Below are 15,842 nucleotides of genomic sequence, written 5' to 3' on the forward strand. Positions count from 1 at the left end.
TTTGTTTTGGTAGATAGATTCCTAAGTATTTTATATTGTCTAGGGTGATTTTAAATGGTGTTTCTCTTTCTACTTCTTGTGCTGTGATGCATTGGAAATATATAGAAATACTGATGATTTATGTGCATTTATTTTGTATCCTGCAACTTTTCTAAAGTTGTTGATTATTTCTACAAGCTTCTTAGTTGATTCTCTAGGAGTTTTTAAGTAGACCATCATATCATCTGCAAAAAGTGATAGCTTAGTCTCTTCATTGTCTATTTTAATACCTTCAATTTTTTTTTCTTCTCTAATTGCTACTTCTAGTGTTTCTAGTACAATGTTAAATAATAGAGGTGATAGTGGAGATCTTTGTTTCATGCCTGATCTTATTGGGAAGGCTTCTAATTTACCCCATTGCATATGATGCTTGCTGATGGTTTTAGATATATATTGTTTATTATTTTTAGGAAAGGTCTTTCTATTCCTATACTTTCTAGTGTTTTCAATAGGAATGGATTTTGCATTTTGTCAAAGGCTTTTTCAGAATCTATTGAGATAATCATGTTGTTTTTGTTGGTTTGCTTATTGATATGGTCAATTATGTGAATGGTTTTCCTGATGTTGAACCATCCTTGCATTCCTGGTATAAATATCACCTGATCATAATGAATGACCCTCATGATCACTTGCTGGAGTCTTTTTGCTAGTATTCTGTTTAAGATTTTTGCATCTATGTTCATTACGGAGATTGATCTGTAGTTTTCTTTCTCTGTCTTTGATCTACCTGGCTTTGAGATCAGTACCATATTTATATCATTAAAGGAGTTTGGTAGAACTCCTTCTTTGCTTATTATGTCAAATAATTTGTATAGTATTGGGATTAGTTTTTCTTTGAAGGTTTGATAGAATTCACTTGTGAATCCATCTGGTCCCGAGGATAATACAAGCAAAAATTATATTATCTCATGGGAAAAAAATATGCTACCTGTCCATGAATAAGCCTTCTTCAGAAACGTATAAAGCATTAGTTGTCTTTAATCATATATTAAGTAGGGCTCTCAGTAGATATTGACTGATCACATCAGAGTTATCTATAATTCCAGGTAGGTTACGTAGACAAGGATTCCCTACAGCCACTGTTATCCTTTCACAGCTATACAGAGATCATTGCAATTGCTTTAGTTAATACCAGTCCTTTGTACAAAGAAAACACTTGAATACTCCCAAGAATTTCCCTCAGAGACAATATAAAAATAGTTGGACTCCTGAAAAGTTATATTAAAAAAAGTGTTTAGATATCATCCTTTAAGAAATTATCAAAGAAAACTAGCTAGATATTCTAGAAACAGAAGGCAAAATAAAAATTGAAAGAATCCACCAGTCATCACCTCAAATAATCCCCAAAATGAAAATGTACAGGAATGCCTTTGCTAAGATCCATAGCACCTAGGATAGGGAGAAAATACTATAAGCAACACTGGGAAAAAACAATTTAAATACTGTGGAGCTACAGTCAGAATAAAACAAAACAATAGCCACAACATTAAAATAAGACATGGAACATTGCATTTTATAGAGCAAAAGAACTGGGCTTACAATCAAGAATAAGATATCAAGTAAAAATGACTATAAATATAAAAGGCAAAAAAAAGGATATTTGACAAACTAAAGGAATTTCAACTATTAATGGGTAAAAATCCAGAAATCAGCAGAAAAATTGATCTATAAGAAGATACAAAGATATTGAAAGGCTAATCATAAGCTCCCAGAAGGTCAGAGAGCTTGATTCCTAAAAGGGAAATGTTATCTTTGGTCCCTGGGAATGGCATCATTGCTTGGGTATTTTGAAGAGATATGTATGGATAGAAGACTCAATGTTGAGGTGACTGAGATAGAAGGAGCTCTCCTTCTATCTAGAATCCTACTTTCATCAGACATGAGATAAAGTGAGAACAATATATATAGAATTAGAAGGGTAAAAGTCTTCTTAACATATGAAGAAACAGAGGGGAAAGGTGATGGGATAAGGGAGAGACTGGGAGTCCCCTTGGGAGACTGGAGGAATAAGAGAAGGAAGAGTATATTCTACATTTCCTCCATCTTGTGCTTGTTTAAACTTGTAAACTAAATTAATCCTGGGACAGTGAAGCATTTTAAATAGAATTTAACTGTTGATAATAATGACTCCTTATATTTTATTATGCTTTGAGATTTAAAAAGCAGCCTTTTTTCACAAGAACCCTGTGTTGTCAGCAATGTATCTCTCAAAGTCTAATTTTACAAATGAGGAAACTGAAGCTTATGGAACTGAGTTACTTTTGACATGCAACTAATGTCAAAGCTGGTGTTTGAACCTGAGTCTCCCTTTGTAGGTTCAGCACTTTCCATTATATCACATGAGTAACTAGGTGATATAGTAAGGAGGGCAAAGGGATAAGTAAAGGGGCATAAGTGAGGATCATCTACAAGACAGTGTATATCAGGATGTAGACAGGGTAAGGAAAGGGTATAAAAGAGGAGCTCTCAATTACATAGGGGTAGGGATTTTTAGAATCTAACTTATATCAAGAAGTAGGAGAGCATGGTAGGAAGAGATTTTTGGAAAGATGGGTAGAATGAGAATTAAAAGGGATTTTTTTTTTGAGAAAGGGATTCTGAAAAGATGGCGGCTTAGACGAAGCAAAACTTCAGACCTCCATACCCTTTGAGATAAAAAACAAAGTGCCTTGAGGGGAAAGAAAACCAAATCTAGCAACAGGACAGAGCTGGGGGATCCTACTGCTGGACAGCTCAAGAGGTTCACCAAGAAAAAGACCCGAATTCTTGAACTGTTTTGAGGGCAAGGAAGAAGAGAAATCCCAGGACCACTCCCCCACATGCTGTGCTGAGTCTCCAACAGCTCCTGGAATCTCAGGGTGGGCAAACTCACTAATCTGAAGAAAGGGCCTTGCTGGTGGGGGATTCAGGGCATTGAACACAGACACAGAGAGGAGGCTAGAGGAGAAAAGAAGAGAGGTAATCTAGACACAGAGAAAATTATCCATCTTCCACATACACACACACACACACACACACACACACACACACACACCTCTGGAAGTTTTGGCCTCAGGGCACATCAAGCTCTACAGATCAACCCCTCCCTGGCTTAATCCCATCAATAAGACAGATAAGAAATCTTCAGAGGGCAGGGAAAGTCCAACACCCCTCCCCCATAGACTGCATAGAAAGTAGTTATAAACTTCTGTTGCCAGCTGGGGAAGATCTTACATCAAAGCTCATTAAAACCATCTTCTTAACATAATCTGCCAGCAGAGCAGAGAAGTTCAGGAGGGAAAGAAGGAAAAAATATGAGTAAAAAACAAAAAAGAAAAGAAAAAAGAAATTACAATTTACAGCTTATTTCCAAGAAGTGAATAAAGAGTAAATGAAATAGAAGAAGATCAAGGAACTCCAAGCAAAACCAAAGAGACTCCAGTGAATTGGACCCAGGCTTTGGAGGATCTCAAAATTCAATTAATTCAAGAACTTAAAATTCAATTAATTCAAGAACTCAGAAAACAATCAAGAGAGGTTGAAGACAATTGGAAAAAGGAAATGCATGAACTAAAACAAGAAAATAGTGTCTTGAAAGCCAAAATTGAAAAAAAAAAAGACTGATACACTGTAGTAAAATTGAATGTAATGGACTCCTATACTTTCAGCAACACAATGATCTGGGAAAATTCTCAGGGACTTATGAAAAAGAATGCTATCTACATTCAGAGGAAAACCATGGCAGTAGAAACACTGAAGAAAAACAACTGTTTGAACATATATGTTAATGGGGATATGATTTGGGATGTACACTTTAAATGATCACCCCAGTACAATTATCAATAATATGGAAATGGGTCTTGATTGATGAAATATGTAAACCCCAGTGGAAATGTGTGTTGGTTATGGTAGTGGGGGGTGGGATGGGTGGAGGAGAGAGTAAAAACATGAATCATGTAACCATGGAAAAATTTTCTAAAAATAAAAATTAAAAAATAAAAGAATTAAAAGGGAAGAGGGCAAGAGAAGGACCTTTGGAAAGGTGGGTCAATTTGGAATTAGGAAAGCAAGGGGAGAGAATAACAGAGGATTTTGGGGAAAGGGTGTGAATTGGAGAGGTATTGATCAAAGGAAATTGAATATCTGAGGAGGGGCAAGATGGAAAGAAAGAAAAGAGAGACAAATAGAAGGAATTGGAGTAAATGGAAATGCACAGCTATTAACTTACACCGAGTGCAAATTGAATAAATTTATCATGGGAAGAAAATGGGTAGCAGAAAGGATAAAAAATTAGGACTTGAAAAAATTATTGTTTACAAGAAGCACACTGAAAATGGGAGACATACATAGAGTAAAGGTAAGGAGCTGGAACAGAATATGCTATTCCTCAGATGATCCAGAGAAGGCAGGGATAGTAGTCATGATATCTGACAAAATTGGGGCTGAAATGTATATAATTAAAAGATATGGAGACGGTAACTATATTATGTTGGAGGCTACTATGGATAAGGAAACATTATCAGTACTGGACCTGTATGCATCAAGAATTATAGCATCCACAATTCAAAAGGAAAAACTAAGTGAGATACAAATGGAAATAAATAGCAAAATAATAATAGTGGGGGACATTTAATTTTCTCTTCTCAGAACTAGAAAGATCTAACCAAAAAACAATAAGAAATAAGAAATTCAGGAGATGAATAGAACCTTAGATAAATTTAATAAGATAAACATCTAGAGAGCCCACACACACCTGCATTAGATCTAAACCTGAATATAAACATAGTCTAAACATAATTTCTGGTGGGACAGCAATGGTTTAGAAACCATAAATGTTTTGCAAAAGTCTTACTTTAACCTTCATCATACTATGGAGTTAAACCTGTATTACTTAGGGATTGTGGAATCAGAGTAATTCATTTCATTGGTATAATCAAGCTGGAAAGATTTGGTTTTGTGAAGAGTTTGGTCCTGGCAACAGATTGTGTCTGCTACCTAAGGACCAATCTAGTTAAATATGGCATGAGAATGTATGTTAATTGAGAACCAGATGATTTAAGTTGATCAAATTAAATGTTGGTAGGAACATGGAGAAATAGGTCTGACATAACATTGCTAGAGCAGATCTGAATTGTTTTTTTAGAAAACAAGATTGAAATATACATTAAGAGCTGTGATGTCATGCTTATTGACCTAGGGATCCCATTAGAAGGATTTGGCTCTAAGGGCATTATTGAGAGGGTAAAAGGTTTGTAATGACATAATAACTGGGAATAGCACAAATGCAATGATTTGGGAGAAATCGCTGAATAGATTGTGATATTTTAATGTAATGGATTATTGTAAACATAAAGAAAGTAAGAAAAATGTATGGAGACATGAAAAGAGAAGGAAAGAGAATAAGAATATTACATACTTTAAATAACAGACACAAAATCAAGAGAAAATGCATCAAAGTAAAACAAATCCAGAGAACTCAAAAGCTTAGAATGTTTATATTAGCACACATATTTACATATTTTAACAAGCTGTAAAGGATATTTTACATATATTTTATGCACTTATTTATTTAAAGATTTTTTTTTATTGGTGGTGGTGGTTACAACGTATATAATAAAAAATTAGGAGTAAAAAGCATTCCTTTCTCTCAATATTATATCAAATTTTCCCTCCACATAGCTGAAATACATTGCCAGAAAAGAAGTACTCTACTGGGACCAGGAGCTGGATGTCCAGAAACTCTCCTCTTATGCAGTGTAGTTGAAGACACAATTCCCTCTCATTTACCTCTGTCATTAATAGTAGGGTTCAGAAAGAGAGGATTCCTTTCCATATTTCAGGATCATGAGAATTACATTCTGCTCTATCCTTTAAAAATAGGAAAAGACAGAATCTATGACTAATGATTTCCTTTTTATATAATTCTAGATTTAGAGTTTGGAGCTCACCTAATTTAACCTCTTCATTTTACAATTGAAAAATAGAGGTCCAGAAATGTTAAGTGATTTGTTAATATATGTCTAATTAAAATTTATTTGATTCAAATACGGGTTCCTATGATGCCAAATTCTATGCTCTTTTCACTATTTCACCTTATGTCAACAATTCATCCCAAATGACTGAGACCAATCCTCCATAAGATACCAAATTACACATCAATGGTCTCCACAAGAGCAAAGCATTGAAAGTCCCAAGATCTCACTTGAGTTGATCAATGAACTTTTTGGATCAACTCCTAGTATTTAATACTATTTTATAATTTTCTTCATGTGATATTTTTATTTATGATTAGAGAAAATAGTATGAGTGGCTGCTATATTGTGTAGATTTGTGAGACCTAAGAAGGTCTCATAAAACTATCACAGAAAAACTGGATTTAAGAAATAGAATTTTTTAAATCACTTTAAATTCAGTGAAGCAAATATAAAATCAAAGGAACCTGAGGCAATGGGACCATAATTAGGTAAAACTGTACTCCCAACACAACAATATTTCTTTTTCAAGGACCAGAAGAATCAGACTTACATGTAAATTATCTGACCAAAGAAAGAAGTGACAAATAAAAGAAAAGGGAGTATAAAAAATTATTTCTTCATTAGACTACAATAGACCAGCAAATTGGGTGAAGTAATAAGAAAATAATAAATACATATTTATTCATTACTTGTTCATTATCTGAAGACAATTTACAAAAGAAACCAAAAATGGGGGTTGAGGATGGGGGGTAGTGGAAAGCTCCTCAAGGTGGTGAGAAGACAAAAAAGTCTAAAACTGAGTTCAATCAGAGAAAGTGAAGAAGTCTAAAATGAATGTGTCCAGTAGAGTCTGTATGTATATAATATCAAGCATGTTTGGTGAGGAAAGAAACTATCAAATTTGGTAAAATGATGACTTAGGTGATTTGTGAAATGACTTAAATGTTTCCTTCTTGACTTTTGGACTTGCTAACTACACAAATATCATGGATATAGAGATAGAAAGGTCCACAGAAGTCATCTAATTCAACACATTCATTTTTTTATGAGGAAACTGAGGACTATGAAGGCAGGCAGAGTCAAGATTAGTTCTAAGTTCTTCTCAACCCAGTTCCAGAGCTCTTTCTGGTAGGTCTTGTCTAATGTAAGCTTTGTCTCTCCTTCCACATTCAACACAGTGCTCTAAATGCTTGCTTAATAAATGTTTGTTGAATGAATGAATGAATAATAAATGAATGTCTTTAATTGTCAATACTTATGCAGTTCAGGAGGCTGTCAGTGATTCTGGCGTGGTGCCTACAACTCCCTGCTTAGAACCAGTCATTTATAAGAGCTGTCACTAACAAAAGGTGATGAAGTGAATTTTCTGATTCCTAATCAATAAACTGGGCCGGGGATAGAAGAGGCATTTTCCAACAGTGTTAGGAGAAAGGCACATTTAATTCAATGAGCACATATTAAGTGCCTACTACACGCATGGAATCCCTCTACATACAGATAGAGATGACAAATATCGTTGTCCTCTGTGACACCTACTGAGGAAAAAAGTACGATGGAGTGTGCTTGGGATAAAAGAGAGATACTACAAAGAGCTATAAGAAAATTTGAGGAGAGCAAGAATGCTTTCTATTGGGAGAGGAAGAAAGGCTCATGGGGGAAGAAGTGTAATGAGCTATGTTTTGAAGAAAAAGAAGGATTAAAAAAATATTTTTAAACCTTACCTTCCATCTTGTAATCAATACAGTGTATTGGTTCCAGGGCAGAAGAGTGGAAAGGACTAGACAATGGGGGTTAAGAGACTTGTCCAAGGTCACACAGGGAGGAAGTGTCTGAAGCCAGATTTGAACCTAGGATCTCCTGTCTCTAAATCTGGCTCTCAATCCACTGAGCCACCAGCTACCCCCCAAAAGAAGAATTTTGAAATACAATGCTCAGGAAATGCATCACAGTCACTAGAGATGGCCTACTCCAATGCATGAAGGCAGAAGATGGAATGCTGAGTTTGGGGAACAGCCAAATCATCCACTTTGGTTGGAAATAATGAAACTAATAGGAATGTAGATTGGAGCTTGACTCAGATTAATATCAATCCAAAAATTTTTATTTTACCCTAGAAGTAACCACTGAAGCGTAAAACAAAGTCATAGATAAAAGAGGTTTTTTCATTTATTTTTATTAATTAATTAATTTAGAATATTTTTTCATGTTTACATGATTCATATTCTTTCCCTTCTCTCCTCTCTCCCCCCTCACAGCACTGATGAGCAATTCCACTGGGTTTTACATGTTTCATTGTTCAAAATCTATTTCCATTTTATTCATATTTCCACTCTCAGTGAATTGAGAGTAATTGTTTAAAGTAAAAATCCCCAATCATATACCCAAAAAACCATGTGATCAATCATATGCTTTCTACTGTGTTTCTGCTCCCACAGTTCTTTCTCTGGATGTGGAAAGCATTCCTTCTCATAAGTTCTTCTGGATTGTTCTGGGTCATTGCATTGCTGCTAGTAGAAAAGTCTATTACATTCAATTATGCCATTATGTATCAGTCTCTGTGTCCAATGTTCTCCTGGTTCTGCTCCTTTCACTCTGCATCGATTCCTGGAAGTCTTTCCAGTTCACATGGAATTCCTCTAGTTCATTATTCCTTTCATCACAATAATATTCCATCACCATCAGATACCACAAGTTGTTCAGTCATTCCTCAATCAATGGACGCCCTCTCATTTTCCAGAAAAAAGGATTTTAAATAAGAAGTTTCATATGGTCACACTTGTGCAATGAGAATTTTATTTTGAGAAGTGTGTGAAGGATGGATTTGCAGGAAACAAGGAGATATAATGAGACTAGTATAATAGTCCAGGAGAAAGATGATAAAGGACTTCACTAGAGTAAGTGTGGGGAGGAGAGAAGGGGACAGGTGGGAGAGATGCCATAAAAGTAATAAAGTAAGAGTTAGCAACTGCTTATTTAATCTAACTGTGGAAGTTCCTGCTCCTGGTGTGCCCATTGTGTAGGTAGACTTTGCTGGGAATACAAATCTCTATAGACAACCCTTGCCTTGAAATTTCAATCTCTCTATAGGCAGACTATGCCCTAGACATAATTCTTGGGCACAAGACACTCTCTTTGCATGTAGAGATTACAGGGAACTCAGAAATTTTTCCTTTATTTGTGCAATCTAATTGGGCTTTCTCATCATAACTTTTCAAGACTGGCACTGGTAGATGGGGATTTTGAGAAGGCACAAGGAAGCAGGACATGGAATAGCTTCTCTCTCTCCTCCATACTTACTTTCTTTCTCAATCACTGAACTAGCTGTGATCCTAAACACTGCCCTACATAGGCCCCTAACTATATAGCTCAACTCCCCTCCTAAACCTACCCTATACTCCATACCTTTCTGAAAACAGACTTTTTTCTTTTTCACTCTCTTCTCTGAAGAACACTACTTACCCAAACCCCTATAGACCCAATGATTAGTTTCCACCATCATGTTCTCATAAATACCAACATCAAAATATGTCCCTATGATACTTAAATAATCCAAAGGCATAATTAGAAGTTAGAGGCAGCTGTATTTCCCTCCATCTTCCGCTCATAGTTTTACTGATAATCTTAGACTTCAACAGTCAAATCTCACTCTTCCACTGCCATATGGTACTGCTTTTTTCTGCCTCTAGTTTCTGCCAATAGCACCAAACATGCATATACAGACAAAAACAACTGAGCCTACTCCATCTGCTTTAGGATGATCTGTATTTTCATGTTATTTCCATCACAAAAGTCAGGATTGCCTGCACATAGCAAAAGCCTGTTTGTTGCGTGCAACTTTCAGAACTACCTGGATCCAGAATGATAGAAGATTAGTGTTTGTCCCTAGCAAGAAAGGTGGTTCCATGGATAAGAACTAGATTTCAAGTCAGAGAACTAGAGTTCAAACCCCACCTGTCACATACTGCCTTTGTGACATTTAGCAAGTTACTTAATCTTTAGGGACCTTTTTCTTCACCTGTAAAATGAGAATGTTGGACCAGACAGTCTCTAAGATACTTTCTTTCCAGCTTTAAATCTATTATACTATGAAGTTTGATAACACTAATCAAACTCATTACAAGTCACAAAGGCCCATGTCAACCTACATGTCTGTAAACAATGCTTGAATTCAATATACATAGCTTATATCCTGGTTCCAACACTTATTTTGAATGCCATTTAATTTCTCTAAGCCTCATTTTCTGTATATGTACAATGTTCATTATACTTAGCTCATACAGTTATTATTAGGAAAGTATTTTATAAACCTTAAAATGTTTTAGAAATTTGAGTGCTATATGTGTGTGTGCATATGTGAATGAGATTTGTGAATATTAACTATATTTGGATAATAATGTGGTCCCAAGTTTCTGCACCATGATTGAGCTATGTAGTAAAACCAAAGACCTCCCCATGGTGGCACCTCTTTGCCTGGACTCAGAGTTACTTTTAACTATTTGATGCTGATTCCTGGAAATCAATCGCAAGAAGACTGTTGCTAACATGAACAGACTTGTGGTTGTGTTGACAGAGCCAAAACAACAGCTTAAAGCAAATCCCAGCTGCAGTATTGCTCCCCTGCCTATCACTGTCTGTCTCTCTGGCTCCCTGAGAGAATATCGCCTACAACAGACATTGCATCATCCATGTGTTGTAATCTTTTCTCCACTGCATTTGTCTTTAGACTACAGAAGAAAAAAAATTTTAAAGGTATTTACTTATTAAGAAGGCAGCCTTATGTCTCAGCATCCTTCACACCTTCCCACAGACAGGGTGGTTTGGTAAGAACAAGCTGTCCAGGGAGACAGGTGACCAAGGAGACCCAGATAAAAGCTCTGCCTCAATCATGAGTTAAATTTATCATGTGAGGCAAATATCTCACTTCTCTGTGTTTCATCTCTACCAGGAACTGATCACCAGAGATGACATCTAAGGTGTTTTCTTGCTCTGACTTTCTGTGATATTCTCTGTATTCTCCCTTTTTTGCATTCTATTTCCTCCAACTCTAACATTCTATATTCTAACATTCCTTCAAGGTCTAAGAGTTATCTGTTCATTTGGACAGAGGTCAAGTTGATGGATGGCATAAAAGCTCGAAGTAACTAGCCTGTCTCTTTTAGAAGTCTCCATGAAAGAGAAACATGAAAGGCAGTCAATCTGAGTTTTAGACACACAGATTAGAGATCAGAAGAAGTGGGTAGATATGGGTCTAAAGAGAGACAAGGGTCTAGATCAGTGATTCCCAAAGTGGGCGCCACTGCCCCCTGGTGGGTGCTGCAGCAAACCAGGGAAGCGATGATGGCCACAGGTTCATTTATCTTTCCTATTAATTGCTATTAAAATAAAAAAAAATAATTTCCAGGGGTCTAAGTAATATTTTTTCTGGAAAGGGGACAGTAGACCAAAAAAGTTTGGGAACCACTGGTCTAGATGTTAGAAAATTTAACCTCCTTTCACTCAACAGGAGGACTTTGAAGAAATGTTTCTCCCTTATACAGCATGACAAGCAGTATGTTTTAGTCTCTGAAGGGGGGTTAAATGGGTCTAAATTAAGAGACAGAGATATATATCCAAGTAGTCTATTATATTGTTTTTCATTTTTAACAATTCTCATTTAACTCTGGACTCTTTCACCATCCTAATCATTTTTATCTGACTCAACATTTAGCATCATAACCCTTCTATAGATAAAAGGACCTTAGATATCATTTAGGTCAATGATCACATTTTTATTTATTTTTTTTGAGGGGGAGGCTTTTAAGATTTATTTTTTTTTACTTTTAATTTTAAATATTTCCCCATAATTACATATTTCATGTTCTTTCCCTCTCTCCCAAGCCCTCCTACCCCTCCCCCCTTAGCTGATGCACAATTCCCCTGGGTTTTACATGTATCATTGATCAAGACCTAATCCCATATTATTGGTAGTTGGACTAGAGTTATCATTTAGTGTCTACATCCCCAATAATATCCCCATCAGCCCATGTGTTCAAACAGTTGTTTTTCTTCTGTGTTTCTCCTCCCACAGTTCTTCCTCTGAATGTGGCTAATTTTCTTTCTCATAAGCCCTTCAGCCTTGCTCTGCATTCTTGCATTGCTGCTAGTAGAGAAGTCCTTTATGTTCGATTGTACCACGGTGTATCAGTCTCTGTGAACAATATTCTCCTGGATCTGCTCCTTTCACTCTGCATCAATTCCTGGAGGTCTTTCCAGTTCACATGGACTTCCTCTAGTTCTTTATTCCTTTGAGCACAATAGTATTCCATCACCAACAGATACCACAATTTGTTCAGTCATTCCCCAATCAAAGGACATTCTCTCATTTTCTAATTTTTTGCCACCACGAAGAGCACGGCTATAAATATTTTTTGAAGAAGTCTCTTTCCTTATAATGATCACATTTTTAGAGATGAGGACCCTGAGTCAGAGAGAAGGAAAGAAACAGTACCCTTTACACATGTTAAGGGAGAAACTAGGGAAAGGTGCCTTAAACAGTAAATATGGGTCCAGGTGGGTGTGAGAGACAGGAATGACAGGAAGGGACCCACAAGTAGGGAGACTAAAGTTTAACAGCAAAGAGGTGTCTGTTACTGAATTGGCTGTTAGGTCCAACTGCTACTCTGAAGCACCAAGCCTAGGCCTATGGTAATCAGCAAAGTAAAGGCAGGATTTTATAAGATAAGGCAACACATTTAATCAAGGACAAACTAAGATTAAGGATGGGAATGGGGTTTACTACACTTAAAAGCTAAGGGCAAACCACAGGGGCAGGGGAAGGACTTGACTACACTCTCCTATGATCTAAGCAAGACAGGGCCCAAAGAAAGCTGTACTGGAGTCACAAGGGAAAAGTTCCTCCCAACCTGGTTCCAGCCAGGTTTGGTCAGCTTAGCTGAGGACCTGAAGGTGGCTTTACTTGGGATCTCACGGCTAATCCAGGGATGGTTTCAGGATGCCAGGAGTCAACTCCACCAGAACAGGTGATCCAAGGTATCCAGGCAGGGAGAGAAAGTTTGCAATGCTATTCACCAGATCACAAACCACTTCCCTACTGGGTGCTGCTCTGCAGGTCTGATGTCTTCTGCTACAAGCCTTCACCACTCTCAGGATCTCAGGGAATCTGGATACAACTCCCCTAGCTCTGAGATCTCCCAGGGTCAGCCACAGTTTGTGCCAACCACCATGGAGTCCTTCTCAGGCACAAGCCACTTCCTCCTTCCCCTGCATTCCATTCAGAATGTCCATGACCTCCAGCTAAGGCTTTTCCTAGCCTGCTTACACACCTACTTTTAAACTTATGCCTCTTACACACATTAGATCATTATTAAATGCTTATTGAATTATATTTCATGTTCTCTTACTTGTAGCATTTGAGCTAAGGACTGCTGATTGCTACTGGGAGCTACTGAGACCTCCTTTTCCCCTAGCTCCATGTCCATGGAACACATGGTAACTCTGTTTCTGTTGTGTCTTATTTCTTAATATTCAACAAATGTGTCAGAGAAAGAATCAATACCAGAGAAAGTACCAGAGAAAGAACCACTTCTGAGCTCTGAAATATTGGAAGAATCATCTGAGTTCCAAAAACTCTGGTCAATAGTCTTTCAGTAGTCTCAGCAGCTGAGTTTGGTGAAGATCTGATTCTGAAAAAATATTCTTCTTATCAAGACTAGTAGTAAGTCAACATGGCATACTGGATTTTGTAAGCAAGGGAGCATTTAGTACATTAGCTATGACACATTCAGATTTGAAGTCAGTGGGGAGAATGTTTTGTATCAAGCATTTCAAGTTTGAGTCCACTTTACCTAGAAGAGGAATACAAAGAGAATTGGTCCTCAGTTTGGAATTTTGTTTTACTTCAATCCTTGATATACTTTCTCTGTAAATGTTCATCTTTCATTTTGAAAAGAACCGATGGCATCAGTGCATGATGTCTTGATTCATGCATAAATTGGATTTAGAGGAGTCAGAGTTGCACAGTCATCAGTCACACTCTCTTCCAGGATAATCAAAGTCCAGTAATAGGACAAAAGTCAAGAAAACTCTTGATGGCTTGGGATACAATGGAAGATCTTAATGCCTTTGATGTCTGATAAATTTCTAAGCACTCCACAATGCATGCTTCAGATGCCTTCATGGCCATTGGAACAAATTGACCTCATTTGCCCATTTCTCCAGGGGAAGTCTTAACAAGTTTAGAGTAGACACCTCCCTAAGACACCAATGGGTTTGAAGCCTATCAGTTACCCTCAATTTGGTTTAGCCTATCTGCTGAGATTGTTTTACTAAGGTTTAGCTACTGGGCATACTACAACATCTTGAAGTCACAGGTGAGACGTTTTTTAAAAGGTAGATAACAAAGATAAATAAATAGCCCTGAAAAAAGGCTCAGCAAACCTTCACACCACAGGTGATAGTCCCCTCTGAACATGCCATACATACCTTTTTTTGTAAACATCCTTCTGTAAAAGTTAAACAAAATGAAGCACTGTCTCAACAAAAACAAAATAAAATGAAACACAATTGCTTACATCGCTTTAAATGAATTTCTCAAATTCTCACTTCTGGTCTATGAACCAGAATTCAAAAGCCTGAGTCGGGCTCATTATTCTTTCCATTACCTTGGTGTCTTCCTAAGAATTACCATGAAGCTCTCTGCAAACTACTAAATATAGAAAGATAACTCTGGCACAATCTCTACTTTCATAGGGATTATAATCTACCTGTTAACAGAGGATAGGGCTATTACATAAAAAGCACATGCTGTATAGAATGTTAAACTTTTTTGATGCTTGTTCATTTTACTGAGTTTTATTTTTTGCTTCATTCTTCTATCCTATTCATTTTGTTTTGCTTCAGATTTTATGAGGGGATATTTCCAGAGAAGTTCTAACCAAGATTCAAGTAAAAAAATATTTCAAATTGGGATCTACTCTTCTCTCTCTATCCTTTGCTACAAGTGATGGCTTCCTGAAAGGGGAGAAGAGAGAAATACATTGGGACTTATAGGTGATTTAAAAGCAGAGAATACCAATAAAAAGTTATTCTTAAAATACACACCTTGTCTTGTGATTGTTTTGTAATATCAATTTGAAAGATGCTACAGGAGTTCAGAGGGATGGTTCATTTGTGGAGTCTTGGAAGGCTTCCAAGAGGGATAAACATTTAAATTCTGCCTTTAGTGAATCAAACCTTAATGTGTAATGGAGGCATTCTGATGTTTCAGTATTCTGATATTTTTATTATTGCTTCATCATATTTTTTGACCTCCCAGGTTGACATAGATGTTGAAAGGAACTAATTAAAGATGAAAGCATGTAGATTTTGAACATGAAAAACAGACTCTAAGAATGACATCATAATGACTGAAGAACATGTCCCCCTGCCTTTTTTGACAGTTGACTTGAGGCTTGAGGCAGTGCTATATGTATTTTAGTCTCTTTGGTATTTGAATAGCACCTAATTTCAGTCCTGGGATTTCAGGTTCAGATAAGATGGGATCAGAACCTGGAGTGGGTCTCTGGAACATCCTCATACCTAAGCAGAGCAAAAAACTAGAAATCCTGAAGGAGAATTTTGTTTTCCTGTTTTACCCAGGTCCATAAGAATCACTGTAAGATTCCAGCTTAGAGTGGGTCTCTGCTTTGAGAGGAATTGAATGTAGATGTTGAATGGAGTTTGGTATGTCACATGTAATTAATGATTTAGATTTCCTATGTATTTATTCATCTAAATAAATTGTATTTATAATATGACTTTAGAGGGATGGCTTAATGTCTGTGAAGATGGGATTAATCCTACCCTGCCCAT

Source organism: Gracilinanus agilis, chromosome 2 (assembly GCF_016433145.1).
Source record: "Gracilinanus agilis isolate LMUSP501 chromosome 2, AgileGrace, whole genome shotgun sequence".
In the NCBI taxonomy this organism is placed as follows: domain Eukaryota; kingdom Metazoa; phylum Chordata; class Mammalia; order Didelphimorphia; family Didelphidae; genus Gracilinanus; species Gracilinanus agilis.